The following is a 14139-nucleotide window of genomic DNA, read 5'->3' on the forward strand; positions in this document are numbered from 1 at the left end:
AGATATAGAAATTCAATCCTGTCTGCACCAGAAGAGGCAAAGGCCATCGCATATTTGGCCGCGGAGGTGCGGCAGAAGCCAGGAGAGCTGCGTCAGAAAGCACCGTCCCTTGTGCCATGTTGATTGTGGGCTGCTCCGGAGCGGGGAGAAGCTCCTCGGCACCACCCCACGCATCTGTGCGAGCTGATATCCCAAGCTGATGCCGGCAGTCCGTGCGTATTCCCTGTGCTCAGCCAGAGGGGGATATGGATGCCAACCCTTCTTCTGCCCCGCTTCCCCTGCTGCCAAGGCTGGGCTGGGGGTGGTGAACGCCGGTCGGACTCTCCTCAGCCTCTTGGGCTTGAAGTTCATTTTGCTTTCAGAATTCGCTCCTGCTCCCGCCTTTCTTTTTGTTGTTTGTTTCTTCTCATTCTGCTTTACTTTGCATTTCTTTTTTGGAAATACTCTTTTAAGTTATTTAACCTGGGTCTGTGCCTTGAATGGGCCCATCTGCGGCTCCAAATGCGCAGAGAGCACAATGCTTCACCCCGTCCTTCTGCAAGAGGGAGTCAGAAAGTCACGTTCAAGTGTTGTACACCGTGCTTTGTTGCTTGAGAATCCACAGGGAATATTTTATTTGCACTACTACAAACCCTAGGAGATGAAGGATTTAGCAGGGCCTGTAGCGACAGGACAAGGGGTAACGGTTTTAAACTGAAAGAGGGCAGATTCGGACTAGATCTAAGGAAGAAATTTTTGACAATGAGGGTGGTGAAACCCTGGCACAGGTTGCCCAGAGAGGTGGGAGATGCCCCATCCCTGGAAACTTTCCAGGGTCGGGTTGGATGGGGCTCTGAGCAACCTGATCTAGTTGAAGATGTCCCTGCTCACTGCAGGGGGGTTGGACTCGATGACCTTCAGAGGTCCCTTCCAACTCGAACTAACTATTCTATTCTATTCTATTCTATTCTATTCTATTCTATTCTATTCTATTCTATTCTATTCTATTCTATTCTATTCTATTCTATTCTATTCTATTCTATTCTAGTATTACCCAGGGGCAGATGGTGAAGAGATAATGAAGTGTCTCCTAATTTGGAGGGCACAATCTGAAAATCCATTTTCTCAGAGTTCTTGACATCAAATTTTGTTTTCTAGGTGTAATATATATTATTTTATTTATTTTTATGATTTTTAGATTTCATTTGAAGTGCTGCTCCTCTTAATTTAGTTGTGAATATTTAAAATTCTGTAGATGGGGTGCTGAAATCCTAAGTCAGAGACTCAAACAATAAAGAGTATACCATTACAAGGACCCACAACAGTTAATTTTATCCCAAGAGATGAACTCCTATAGGTGATGTCTCTCACTTTTTAAAAAAAATTGGAGCCCCCTCCCAGCTTTTGAGGAATATCCGTGTTACGTGGTATTGACATTGGCTTTCACTTCCAGCTAATAAACCTGGGGCCAGACTCTGAATGTCCCTCCCTGTTATTTGTTTGAGTGCTCATGCGTTTGAGGATATCTGTGAATTAAAAATGAATTTAATTTATTTTGCAGACCACATTTAGATGTTGCATAGTCCACACTGAGAAACACTGGTGGGAGCAGTGTCTAACTTGAGATTTCAGACCACCTTGGAGGAGTCTGTCCTTCTCCGCTGACCATGGAGGCTGCTGAAGAGACTCCCTAAGTTCAAGTTAGCCTTTGAAATACCGACCTGTCCACACATCAGAACGTTTGTTTTAAACGACTTGAATTGCAGCGAAAGGAAGAATGTGGCAAAGGTGATGACAGGATCCAGTTCTCCAGAGAGGTGTTCGACTGCCTTGATCAGAAAAACATCCCGTCTCATCCCTTGGCTGCCGTGTGCCCTGCACATCTTCTGATTTGGGCCACAAGTAACTACAGCAATCTCCTTTGCTTTCAGCCCGGGGTGAGGACCACAGCGGCTGCTCTTTGAGCCCTGGCTGAGGTGAACGCGCTGAGCCGTAATGACGTCTTTAGAAACCGCGCTCCGTGGCGGATGGTTACCGGTAGTGAGAAACATCACTCCGAATGGCTGAAGCTGCAGGGAACCGACCAGAGATCACGTACTCGGAAGCGCTGGGTAAGGTTAAAATACAACAGCTTAATGTCAAGCTGCAGTATCACACCTGCTACAGCTGCTCTAGGCGTGTTTAAATGACCAAAATGAAGGGTGAAATTTTCAGCCAGGAACAATTCAGTCTCCCGTATAGCATCAGAATGAGAAAGGAAACGCGTTTGAGGCCATGAATATTTACATACTTGATTACACATGCAAATTAGATGCTTAGACATATAAAGGCCCAATTTGCTTTGCTAGGTAACCACATATAAACTGGACCTAGAATTTGAAAATCTGAGCCTAATTTGACAGAATTACTAATTGATGCATATCAAATCCTGTATGCAGAAATGCGCAGCTGCCCATGCCTCACCTCAGGCACTTTTCTTGTTGGCCTGTCTTGCCTTGAACAGTGTGAATTAGCTCGTGGCCAGAAGCTCTCATCCCATTTAGTTTATGTCGTTAGCCCATTTGCCACACAGCTGGGAAAGCACGGGACTGGGCACTGAGACATCAGAATTAACATGAGTAAAGCACAGGACGTTTTGCCAAAAGAAATTCTGCACCAACAAGTTTTTTTTATGGCTAGTACTTGTGTTTTTGATAGGTATAAGCCCTGATTGTACATGAGGGAATAAAGAGAAGATATATGTGGTTTGTCATCTGACATTGCCAAAGACTTTACAGAGTAAAAGAAGTTGACGTGGAATGGTGACCAAACTCTCTAAAATAGGTAACAGTCCCACTCGTTACAGTGAGTAACTAATGATGTAGTTACCCAGACTGTGCTTCCTATTTTGTTAAAATATCTCTTAAATCTTGCAGACCACAGAATTCTTGCTTTTGATCGCTATTTGTGTTTCTTATTTTTGAATGTTATAAGCAGGGACTTTATTTCCTGACACTAATAGAGTTGGGTTTTTGAATGTTTGCGAGCTAGCTGGGAGCTGTATGTAAACATTTCTATACCACTAACACCTCCTACTGCTAGAGACATCACTAAATACTGGAATACCAATTATGAACCTGCTAATCACTACAGTGGCATTCACAAAGGCTTTCTTTAGCCCTGCCAAGTTAATCTCCTTGTGTTGCCTCTACAGTCAGGAGGGAACTTCTACAGCACAATTCAGAGCAGAAACCTAAAATTTAAGAGCTCTAAATGATTCTGTAGAGTAGACTTGGCTATAGGGGTCTCAGGAAACAGCTTCCCTATGCTGCAGGTACCCCTGCATTATACCCCATAAATTCTTTTCTATTTAAGAAAATAAATTCTAATAAATCAAAACAAATAGCAGTCATGCAAAGGATAAAAATGAACAAAAGGAGAAAGCTGCTGATCTCATGCTTCCCTGCAGAGAAAATGAGGAAAGGGTGGAGAATTGCCCAGACACTTTCTGATTATCCTGTGAGATAGGATGGGAACAATGAGGTGGTTGGGGTGAGTCTGAACAGAGCACTTTCATTTTGGCACTTCAACAAATGTTGGCAGCATTTTCTTTTTTAATGTCAATATTATGTGCACAGCTTCAAGGTAAGCTTTCCAAGTCACTCAAGTTAATTGATACATCAGGGATGCGGAACTGGAACATTATGTCCTTGACGTTACTTAAAAATATTGCAAAACTATATGTTGCCTTTGGAGAAAGGACTAGAAAAATCCAAATGCATTACTGAAGTGTTGGACAGAAATGGGGGGGATTCACTGCAGCCATTTCCTTTAATGTGTGTCTCAGATTGATTGAAAAAATGTGAGATTATATCTTCTGATCTAGTTTTGATGATTAAATACTGTCCTGCCTCCAAAGTTGGATCTACTTCCACCTTACCCAGAACTGTCCTTTTGTTGACTGTATGCATGTTTTTACACAAAAGAAGTTAAGTACTTTTTGCTCGGAACTTGCAGCCGTCTGCTGCAAAGTGGCCTCAAGGCTTCAAAACGGAGGGTTTGGAATTTGAGCTTGTTAGTGCAGGGACAGACTCCTCTGCTCCGTGGCGCAGAGACACGTCACTCACCAGTAGCTGTCGCTCGTGGGATCTGTCATCCCTGCATATGCTCAGGCTGGAGATGAACATCCATCTGGGATGCAGATACTACAGACTCTCAGGCCACATCCTCTTCTACCTCACCTTGCACTCGTAGGCGCTCGGACGCCGTCCTTCTCACGGCCACGCCGGGTAGAGTGATGCCTGAGCCATACGCTGGCTCAGCAGCCGCCGGGCACTCAGCGGGAGGAGGAGGGTGGTTAGCGAACGATCAGACAGGCACCGCAGAAGAGACTCAAACGTGTAAGTACAGTGTCAGGAGAAATGTCCCAGGGCAGCCAGCCTGGCCTCCAGCTGCCACTCCAGAACAGCACAGGTCTCCCATAGACTGTGTGGCACATCTGTCGACCTGGTATGGATTATCTTGGGAATACCTGAGAGTGTCACGTGGCACAAGATGTGCTGCTCAATCGAGCAAACCAAGCCCTGTGGCTCAACTAACAAAAAACATTATTTTTTTCATCCTATAAGGTATTGCCTGTCAGAACTATCTGGTGTAAAAACAGATGTTGCTTGTGTTCTGGTGGAAAGTGCCCTGACCGAGAGGGGAATCCTCCTCCGAGACTCCAGGCGCTACAAGAATCTAGAGGTGCTCATCAGAGCTCGCAAGACCCTGACTCTGCCCCCAGAAGTGTCAGCTCTAGTCTGCACAACTTTAAAAAGGTCTAGTCTGCTCTGCGTCGCTGCAGGGGCATCGCTGCGGTTTATCTAATCCAAGGAGGGCAACAGGCATCCTGCTACACTCAGGTAGGAAAGACTTATAAGACTTGTCCTAACTGTATTTTTAACATCACACTCTTCCTGTGCACAATGGTCACTGGGTGTAACTGTAAATAGGGATTGCTTTCATCCTGAAGTTCAAAATGACGAGGTTTCTCCGTTGCTTATGCAGTGATTGTGGACTGAGACACAGAGGGATGAGGGCTGCCACGGCCAGCCAAGGGTTTGGTGTTCTTGGGGGGGTGGCTCCAGTTAAAGTACTTTCTATCTCACTGCTATGCTACTTTTACAGTAGAGTTCACTCTTGCAAATCAAAACTGACTTCAATACAGTGTACCCACGCAGGGAAATCAGTAAGATCTTTAGTGCTTGAAACCTGGAGCACTTTCTAAGTTTCAGCACCAGTTTCCAGGTTTTAACATCAGTTATTTTTCTCATGTGAGCAATACCGCTGCATTCATTTCACTGAAAGAGAAAATGTAGCAAAGGTGAGGAACTAATCCAGCACTATAAAGGGAAATCTTGTGATGCCTTCAACTGAAGCACAGAAGATCCTGGCTCCCATTCATAGCTCTCACTTCAGTCCAATTCTTTATTTTATGCAAGCTATTTGTTCTGCGTAGGGCAGTCATAATACTAAAAAGTAGAGACAGGGTGACAGTTGCCTGTTTTGTTTGTTTATAAACAACATCACTGGATGTAGCAACCTCCATGGCTCAGAGGGAAGGACGCAGGTTGCAAGAAGGACGCGTCCAGAAGAACCCCTGTGCACAGAACCCCTGTGCACACTCTTCGAAGGTAACCATGGTTCCTTGGTCTCTGTAGGCAGAGATATTCCAACATGATGCTATTTGATTTGATTGCTTTGATTTGATTTGATTGCTTTGATTTGATTTGAAGGGTGAGCTCTGGAGTTAACAGGGAGCTGTCATCTAGCAAGGTTTGTCCCTCCTTAGAAGTTTCATCTTCTCTCTATCAGCAGCAAGAGCTCCCAGGCCAAGGCCAGGAACCTCTGGGCCTTCCACAGGTCAAGCTCTTGCTTCTAAAAGCTGCTCCTGGCATTAGTTCTCAGTGAATTCAAATGCAGTAAAATCCCTTCCCCAGGGACACGGATTTGTTCCTTTGACAAATAGCTGCTCCTGTTCCTCTGCCTCCGCACGACTCCACTCCCACTGACCTTGGACCAGGACTACCTTCCTCCCCCAGTGGTAAGCAAAACGGCATTTTAAACATGGGGAATCCTTAAGCTGTAAAGAACCTTCTGAAATTAGTCAAAATTATAATTGATATCAGCAAACGTATATTTATATTCTGTGCTGGTCTCAAACCATAGTTAACTTTTAACCAAGTTCATTATGAGAAGGTTTGTAGCCAAGATCAACCTTAGAAACACAACAGGAACCTATAAAAATATCTTACCACACCTGATTTCTGAGTAAACATGTGCTAAAGAAACTATTTCTGATAGTGTTGTTTTCAAAGTAATTAATTTTTAACTTTACTTACTGTAAGACAGTTTATTTTTCAGATGTGTACATTAATTTTCAAAGAAACTGGTCAAACATAGCAAGCAAAATCCATGTATGATGTCAATGAAGGTAACACCTTTGTAAAATTTCCTTCTGCTTTTCTAGTACAGCTTACACATAATTTTTTTGTGGCACAAAATAAGTTCATACTACGTTAGTTATATAAGGAATGTTTACAGAAAATGAAACCATAATTTTGATTGCTAAAGCTCAGCACCAGATGTATGTGGGATAATTGTAATTAGACAATATTAACTTGTCCACAAAGTGCCCTGGATTCACCAACAGTTATTTAGAATGTGTTCAAGCCTTAACCAACAGCAGCATGTGACTGGAACAGTGATTTCTGGAAGGTAACCAGCAGCTGGACTGGTATCTGTTCAGAATGAAATCCTGCTCCGTGTTACGCATGTTAGTATGCTGGGAATTAGCACTACTGCTGATTTTAGAAAAATAACAAATTAAAGAAACTGAGTAGGGAATGATGACCTACTCTGAGTTCTGCCAGTAGATCCTGGAGCCAAGAAAGATCACAGAATGCTTGAGGTTGGAAGGGACCTCTGGAGGTCAGCTGGTCCAACCCCTAGAGCAGGTTGCCTAGGACCACGTAAATCTCCATGGATAGAAACTCCACAACCTCCCTGGGCAACCTGTGCCAGTGTTCGCTCACTCTCAGAGTGAAAAAGTGTTTCCTGATGTTCAGAGGGAACCTCCCGTGTTTCAGTGTGTGCCCATGGCCTCTGGTCCTGTCACCGGGCACCAGGATCTGCTGCACTGTGCATGCTGCTGGACTGCCCTTGAATCTTCTTTAATCTAATCCATGGTTCCTTTTGAAGAACATACAGTCCTGATTTAAACATTACTAGGAACCACAGTCCACCAGACTTTTGTTTATTCTAAGCATAAATGATCATTAATCAATGGTAAATTATGTTTTTCTGGTAGCTTGAAGAGCTTTCTATTGCACTGCCACTGCTCTCCTTGTAGGCACTTGGAGATTGTGCTCAGGTCTCTGTAGCAGGTTGAATGAAACAGGCTGAGCTCTGTGGCTCTCACTGCCAGGTGTGTTTCAGTCTTTTGGATGCTCTCACAGCTCTTCTCTGAATCCTTCAGAGTGCAGCACTGCTCCCCGGGAACGGTGGCTGCAGCGCTCTGGCCGCAGCTGAACCAGCGCCAACCACTGTCACAGAGCCCTTACGGCGACTCATGAAAGAAGCACATTAAAGCTTTTACTCACATGAATAGACTTGCAGAAAATGAGTGCAGATCTTCTGTACAACACGTGTCCCATCACTGCAAATGCAAGCCAGGCCAGCCATTTTGCACTGTCAGACACACACCGCTGCTCCTGACACGGGTATCTGCTACCGTGGTTTGGAAGGAACCCTTGATGGTGTGCTTGGACCATAGAGAGTGCAATCTTTCTAAAAATTGGTTTGCTGTGAACGGTGAGCTCACAACTCTCTTTCCTGACACCCATGTAGAAGAATGATTCCAGCTTTCCTGTTAGATCTTCTGACTTTTCTTGCCTCATTTATTTCAGCTAGCTAAGCTATGGAGCTCTGTACAAGCTGCACCCGATTGCAAACTAAGCTGAAGTCAAGAGCATGACCTCGTTAGGAAATAACATGTGTTGATCAGAAAAGCAATAGGCAGGAGGGAAGACGCAAAGTCCCCCATTTTACTTGGTGATGTCCTGGCGCAAGGGCAGGTACACGAGAAGGGGGAAGGACTGGCCTGGCCGCAGTGGCTGCTCTGAGGGACACCAGCTGTCGGGCTTAGAAGTAGAGCAGGGAGCGGAGCAAGTTTAGGAAGATTTTGGGTGAAATCTGTACTGGGGATGGTTTCCGCAGGACTGGCTCATGATGGCAACTCAGCCAGGATACAAGCAGCCCCTGAGAAGCTGTGAATAGATTTCTAATGATGCATGATGTTGCTTTCTTCGGTTATAACTTGGTTCCATTTTTCAAGCCTACAATTCTAAGCAACTATCGCTTTATCTTAAAGCTTAGTTAACGCTGATTGTGAGTAATCCGACACACGATATCCATGCTATTCCTGAGGGGAACAAATGGATTATTCAAGGGCACACTGGGAAACTTTTGGAGAGTGTCAGTACTGAATGTGCTGTGGGCTTTTTCAGGAACCTGAAGGCAGTCTGCCCGCTGGCCTGGCAGGCAAATCAGGCAGAGGAGCAACTCGCTGAATCAGGATTAGTCTGCATCTCTCTGGGAAGCGGTAAGAAAATGGGAACATTACCTAAGACTTGAGTCACAGGAATTGTCTTTTGTATTATTTTTACCCACTGTAATCGGCTGCCCCTCCACCGTACCTCGGATGCTGAAGGTGACTATTGCCTCAAGGAAGCATCTCAAGGATGGTGGTGGTTTGCTGAGCGGGTACCTGCAAGCAGAAAGTACTCATGGGAACAGCAGTTGAGCATCAAGTTAGTAACAGGTTACTGCTGGAAGAAACACCAAATTCTTGGTACATTATTGATTTTCTGTACAATGGTACCTGACCTGTGAAGAATCTGTACACTCTGTATTTTTGTTCTGTGTTAACTGAAGGCTTTTAATCTGCTTCTTTCCTTACTGTGAGCTGCTGTAGGTAAAATCTGCTTTTTCAGTTTTGGATCTTGCACTTCCAAAAGGATTTGTGGGGTTTTGATACTTTAATACAATTTTGCATTAATATGGGTTTGCTTTTTTTGCGAGCATCTTTACAACAAACACCCTATATAGAAAATTAAAGGTTATTAAAACCCAAGTATCTCAAGAATAAAAACCTTATTGGGACATCCCTGGAAGTACCATCTCCCAGAAACAAGAGAAGTCAACAGAAGCTTTGTGCCAGAGCATTAGCAGACGGATGACCTTTGCCCCTATGAACTGGTTTGGCTGCCTCACTACTGTTCCTGCTTCATGAAATAATCTTTCAAGAACGGAAACTATCATGAGAAACGTGAACTAGGCAAGTATTACTGACAGCTACACACTGATCTACACAGGCAATGCACTGAAAACCACCAACGAAAGGATAGGAAGTCTACAGACTTTAGTGGAAAGGATTTTATCTGTATCAGTGCCACTGGTTTATAATCCCTGAAGACCTGAGATACAGTGTTGATGAAAGAGGATTGTTGTAAATGACTCGCATCTCTCATCAAACCTGTCTTCTACTGAATCCAAAAAATGCTGCTTATGGCACTGACAACTCGGCCATATAAGACAAGACATAGCCCACTGCTGCTTTTACAGCAGCGGGATAACAAAATGAGATGGGGATTTAAAATGAACACCTGACACGCTAAGCACCATCTCTGGCTGAATGGTACTGAAATACTTTACTCGTTCATTGTTCAGTACTGCGATCAGCGCAGGCCTGGTAGCGCTGAATAGGACTGAATACACAGGACTGAATTGCTTAAACACTTAAATAGACACTAGGAAAATGGAAATCACAGTGGAACCTAGAGAAAAAGAATGTCTTTTTACCACTGTTAAGTCATTGCATCCTGCTAGTGGAAAATCAGTAAACAGCATGTAAGTTCCGCAACATTAATAGCACTCCTTAGCTACTGACAGCACATGCTCAACCATGGCAAGGTAAGCAATTACATCGCACAAATACCTATGTAATTACACCTCCACAAAGGTATGGCAAACAACGTTACCATGCCAAAAAAATAAGGACACGTTTTACTGTTTGCACTTATGCAAGACCTGAGAAGGACATGACTTTAAAAAAAAATAGAATCAGCCTCCAAGTTTGGAGACCGCTTGCCTGTCACCACATGCAGAAAGTCAGAGGGTCAGCAATACATGACTGGGATGGATGACTTCGGTATGCAAACACTTCAAAATGTCACAGTTTAACCCCAGACGGCAACTAAGCCCCACGCAGCCGCTCGCTCACTCCCCCCACAGTGGGATGGCGGAGAGAATCGGAAAGTTAAAAGTGAGAAAACTTTTGGATTGAGGTAAAAACAGTTTAACAGGTAAAGCAAAAGCCGCGCACGCAAGCAGAGCAGGGAAGGAATTAGTTCACCGCTTCCCATGGGCAGGCAGGTGTTCAGCCATCTCCAGGACAGCAGGGCTCCAGCACGTGTAGTGGTTACTTGGGAAGACAAATGCCATTGCTCTGAATATCCCCCCCTTTTTCCTTGTTCCCCCAGTTTATATAGCAAGCATGATGTCATATGGTATGGAACATCCCACTGGCCAGCCTGGGTCAGCTGTCCCAGCTGTGTCCCCCCCTCCCAGCTCCCCGTGCACCCCCAGCCTTCTTGCTGGCAGGCCAGAGCAGGAGAAGCTGGACTGTCTTTGACTGCTTAGCAACAACTGAAACCATCAGTATGTTACCAACATTATTTTCACCCCAAATCCAAAACATACGTTCATACTAGCTTCTGTCAGGAAAATTAACTCTGTCCCAGCTGAAACCAGGACGCTGTGAAACAGAAAAAAATTATACAACTAGTTTTACACCAGCAATGTAGCGCTGTGGTAGTTTCATCAAAGCCCCGCTTTTACTAAGTTTCTTCCCAACTTGCCCATTATGACCACTTCCTAAACAGCAGTTGTAGCCAATACCTAGATTCAGGTTAAAACACAATTTATAAACTGGAAACTGCTGCCTACATCCCTGACCATGGCAATAATTCCCGCTCTGACAGAGGAGCTCGCTACGCTGGGAAAGTGACCCCTTCAGCGGATGTGTTAGAACAGGACGAGAAGAGAGAGACTGTAGAAGTTCTAACAGAATTTAGGATGTGGGTTGTTTTGCTGTTGCATGCATAAGCATGCACATGAGGATGTGGCACATCCCATTAACCCAGCACGGGGAAGGGGGAAGGAAGAACAGCTAATGCTGAAATACATCCTTTCACTAAAATTAATTTCACTCACCTCTGCCGAAAAAATACCCCCAGTTACGCTGAAGAGTTGCGGCTAAGTTTCTAGCACTGCTCCAAAAATCTCAACCAGCATTCACTTTTGGCTGTTTTAGTCTGCCACCTAAAGGTGAGGAACAAGCTCGTTACTTGAAGTACCCTGATTGCTGCCCTCCCTTTACAGCCGCTGCGTACTTGGGAACTCAACAAAGTTCACCTTTCTGGAGATTGACACCAGATACGCAGGTTTCTGCGTATTTTGCTCCTTGCATAAGCAAGGAGCAAACCTTTCCTTCCCCTTCCCAGTCACCCTTCGGAACAACTCTTGTTCTGGCTCCACCGCACCAACAGGCTGACGTGTCGAGCTGCTCTACTTTTGCATCTCTGGTGCATTTCTGGCATTGGAACTATTTTTAATTTATTTTTAATCAATTTTTTTTTTTTTTTTTTTTTTACAGAATTGAACTGCATGACCTGGATCAGCACTAGCAGGCCTAGCTCACTAATTCCTCAGAACATTTTTATCCTAGAGCTTCATTCTTGTAGATTACTGAAGCTTACTACTTACTTTAAAATAACTACTTGCTTTATCTACTGCAGTTCATCAAGCAATCTAAACAGAACAATGGCAGGTTTGTTTCTGTTTCTTCCCTCTTCCTTCTAAGGATCAGTGCAGTCAGTGCTCCTTCACTCAGTCAGTCCTGGCTTTCTCCCCTTACTTGTGAAGAAATTATTTCCTGTAAATTACTTCCCTAATAGACAGATTCTAATTCTCTCTTCTTTACCCCTGGGGATTTATTTATTTACTTCTTAGGAACATTTGGGGGGGGGGGGGGGAATCAGTGCCCTTGATTTGCCTACTTTCTCTCATAAAAGCAGCAATAGCTTTGTTAATCCTGTTGGAATGCCAATAAGCTTAGCACACTCACTCATGGAAAACAAAGTTAAACTTCTGACTATCCCCCATAGTGAGCCATCGTATGCAAACAAGTCAAAAATGTTAATGTAAAATACTCAGTGAAAATGCAACCAGCTATAATCAGTGCCCTTGATTTGACTACTTTCTCTCATAAAAGCAGCAATAGCTTTGTTAATCCTGTTGGAATGCCAATAAGCTTAGCACACTCACTCATGGAAAACAAAGTTAAACTTCTGACTATCCCCCATAGTGAGCCATCGTATGCAAACAAGTCAAAAATGTTAATGTAAAATACTCAGTGAAAATGCAACCAGCTATATCGCAAAGTACACAATTTTAATCTGCGCCATTTTCATCAGTTTGGACTCGCCTGTCTCTCAGGCAGAGGACAAGCGTATTTGCAGTTTTAGCTACCCAAGAGCTTACACAGGCCGCTTCCATCACTGCATTTCCTGAAGCAGCAATCTTTCACCGTCTGTTGGTAAGATTTTGTGTTTTTTCTGTATGGACTCATCCACCCGTATTAAGCCATACCCTGCAGACAACCTCTTTCCAGAATCCACTTCTACAGTTGTTCATTCTGCCATTCGTTGCCCTGCATCAGGTGGTACCTCACATAAGTAAGTCAGTCTTCAGCACTCTCCCCAAATTTAGGACAGTCCTTTTATGAGTCATTACATTTTCATGCAAATTCCACTTCAGCCAGCATTATTTATTAGCTCATTTTTTTCAAGGATGTGGAATTCTTGCTATGTGGCAGTCCAATTTTTCTGTGTTTAGAAATTTGACTTTAAAAAAAAATGCATTTTTTTTATTTTCGTCTCAGCAATGCAATGCAATGAAGAATCACCCAGATGGCAGCCACATCCTTAATCTTAATTTTCCAAAAACAACAGCAACTGATCACTAGGTAAGATTAGGAACCTGGAATGCGCTGGCACTGCCCTTCACTTCCTACTTCTTTCACGGAAAGGTCCTCTCCAGTTTACCTTTCCTTCCTTCAGCTGTGTGGTCGCACTATGTACAGCAGCAACTGTTCCTTCTCTGTTCCAGGGAGATGGCTTCACTTGCCATCTCATTTCCCAGTGCAACAAAAGGGCTGTGAAGAAACGAAAGGAACTGCAAGTAATCCGTTTTTAAACAGACAGGGCAAGGCTTTGGGTTTAGCTCTTAGTTTGGGCATTCAACCACCAAGAAAGCCAAGTAGTAGTGATGGCCTAGGACTAATAACCTCCCACCCCCCTTTTTGATCAAGCATGAACATGATCTATTTTATCAATAGGGGACAGGTTTTTTGCTTGAAAGCAAGATGACACATTCCAATTTATCCATCACTCTCTTCTCCCATATGTTCAAGTCTTCTGCAGATGATGAGGCACTTGGGACTGTTCCGTATCGATTAGGGAGGCAGTGGACTGGCAGCCCCCTCTTAGAAAAAAAGGTCACAGAGCAACCATGTAGTCCTACCCTGGCTGAAGGCCGTGTGAAAAAGAAATTACTTCAGTCTTTCTGGGCCAAGTTCTTTGAGGTAAGACAGGCCAATGACTTAAACATGTAGATACTGTCCCTTACTGCTCAATAGTTGATACCAAATTTATAAAACAGCTATTATGAAATATTAGCTCTATGAAAGTGCAGTCTCGCTTTTCTTTGGACATGTAAACTGAATCAGAAGGATGAGATGCTCTTTTTACCAGAAAACTGTACTGTGGAAATCACATTTCCATTTGTGATTCTGAACAGACAATTTTGAAAAATCTTACCAGTAACTGCCTTCCCACTTGTGTAATGCTCTTCTAGCAACTGACAGTTTCTACAGAAGTGTCAAGAAAAACAGATACTTTTCTACTGTCTTTAGTGTTATCCTGTGTAAAAGTAGGATAACCAAATAACCATTACTTCCTCTCTAAATTGTAAGGATGGCTATCCCAAAAAGATCAAATCCTTTGGATAAAAGCAAGA

This window comes from Phaethon lepturus, unplaced genomic scaffold, assembly GCF_000687285.1.
Source record: "Phaethon lepturus isolate BGI_N335 unplaced genomic scaffold, ASM68728v1 scaffold8622, whole genome shotgun sequence".
NCBI classification, from domain to species: Eukaryota; Metazoa; Chordata; class Aves; order Phaethontiformes; family Phaethontidae; genus Phaethon; species Phaethon lepturus.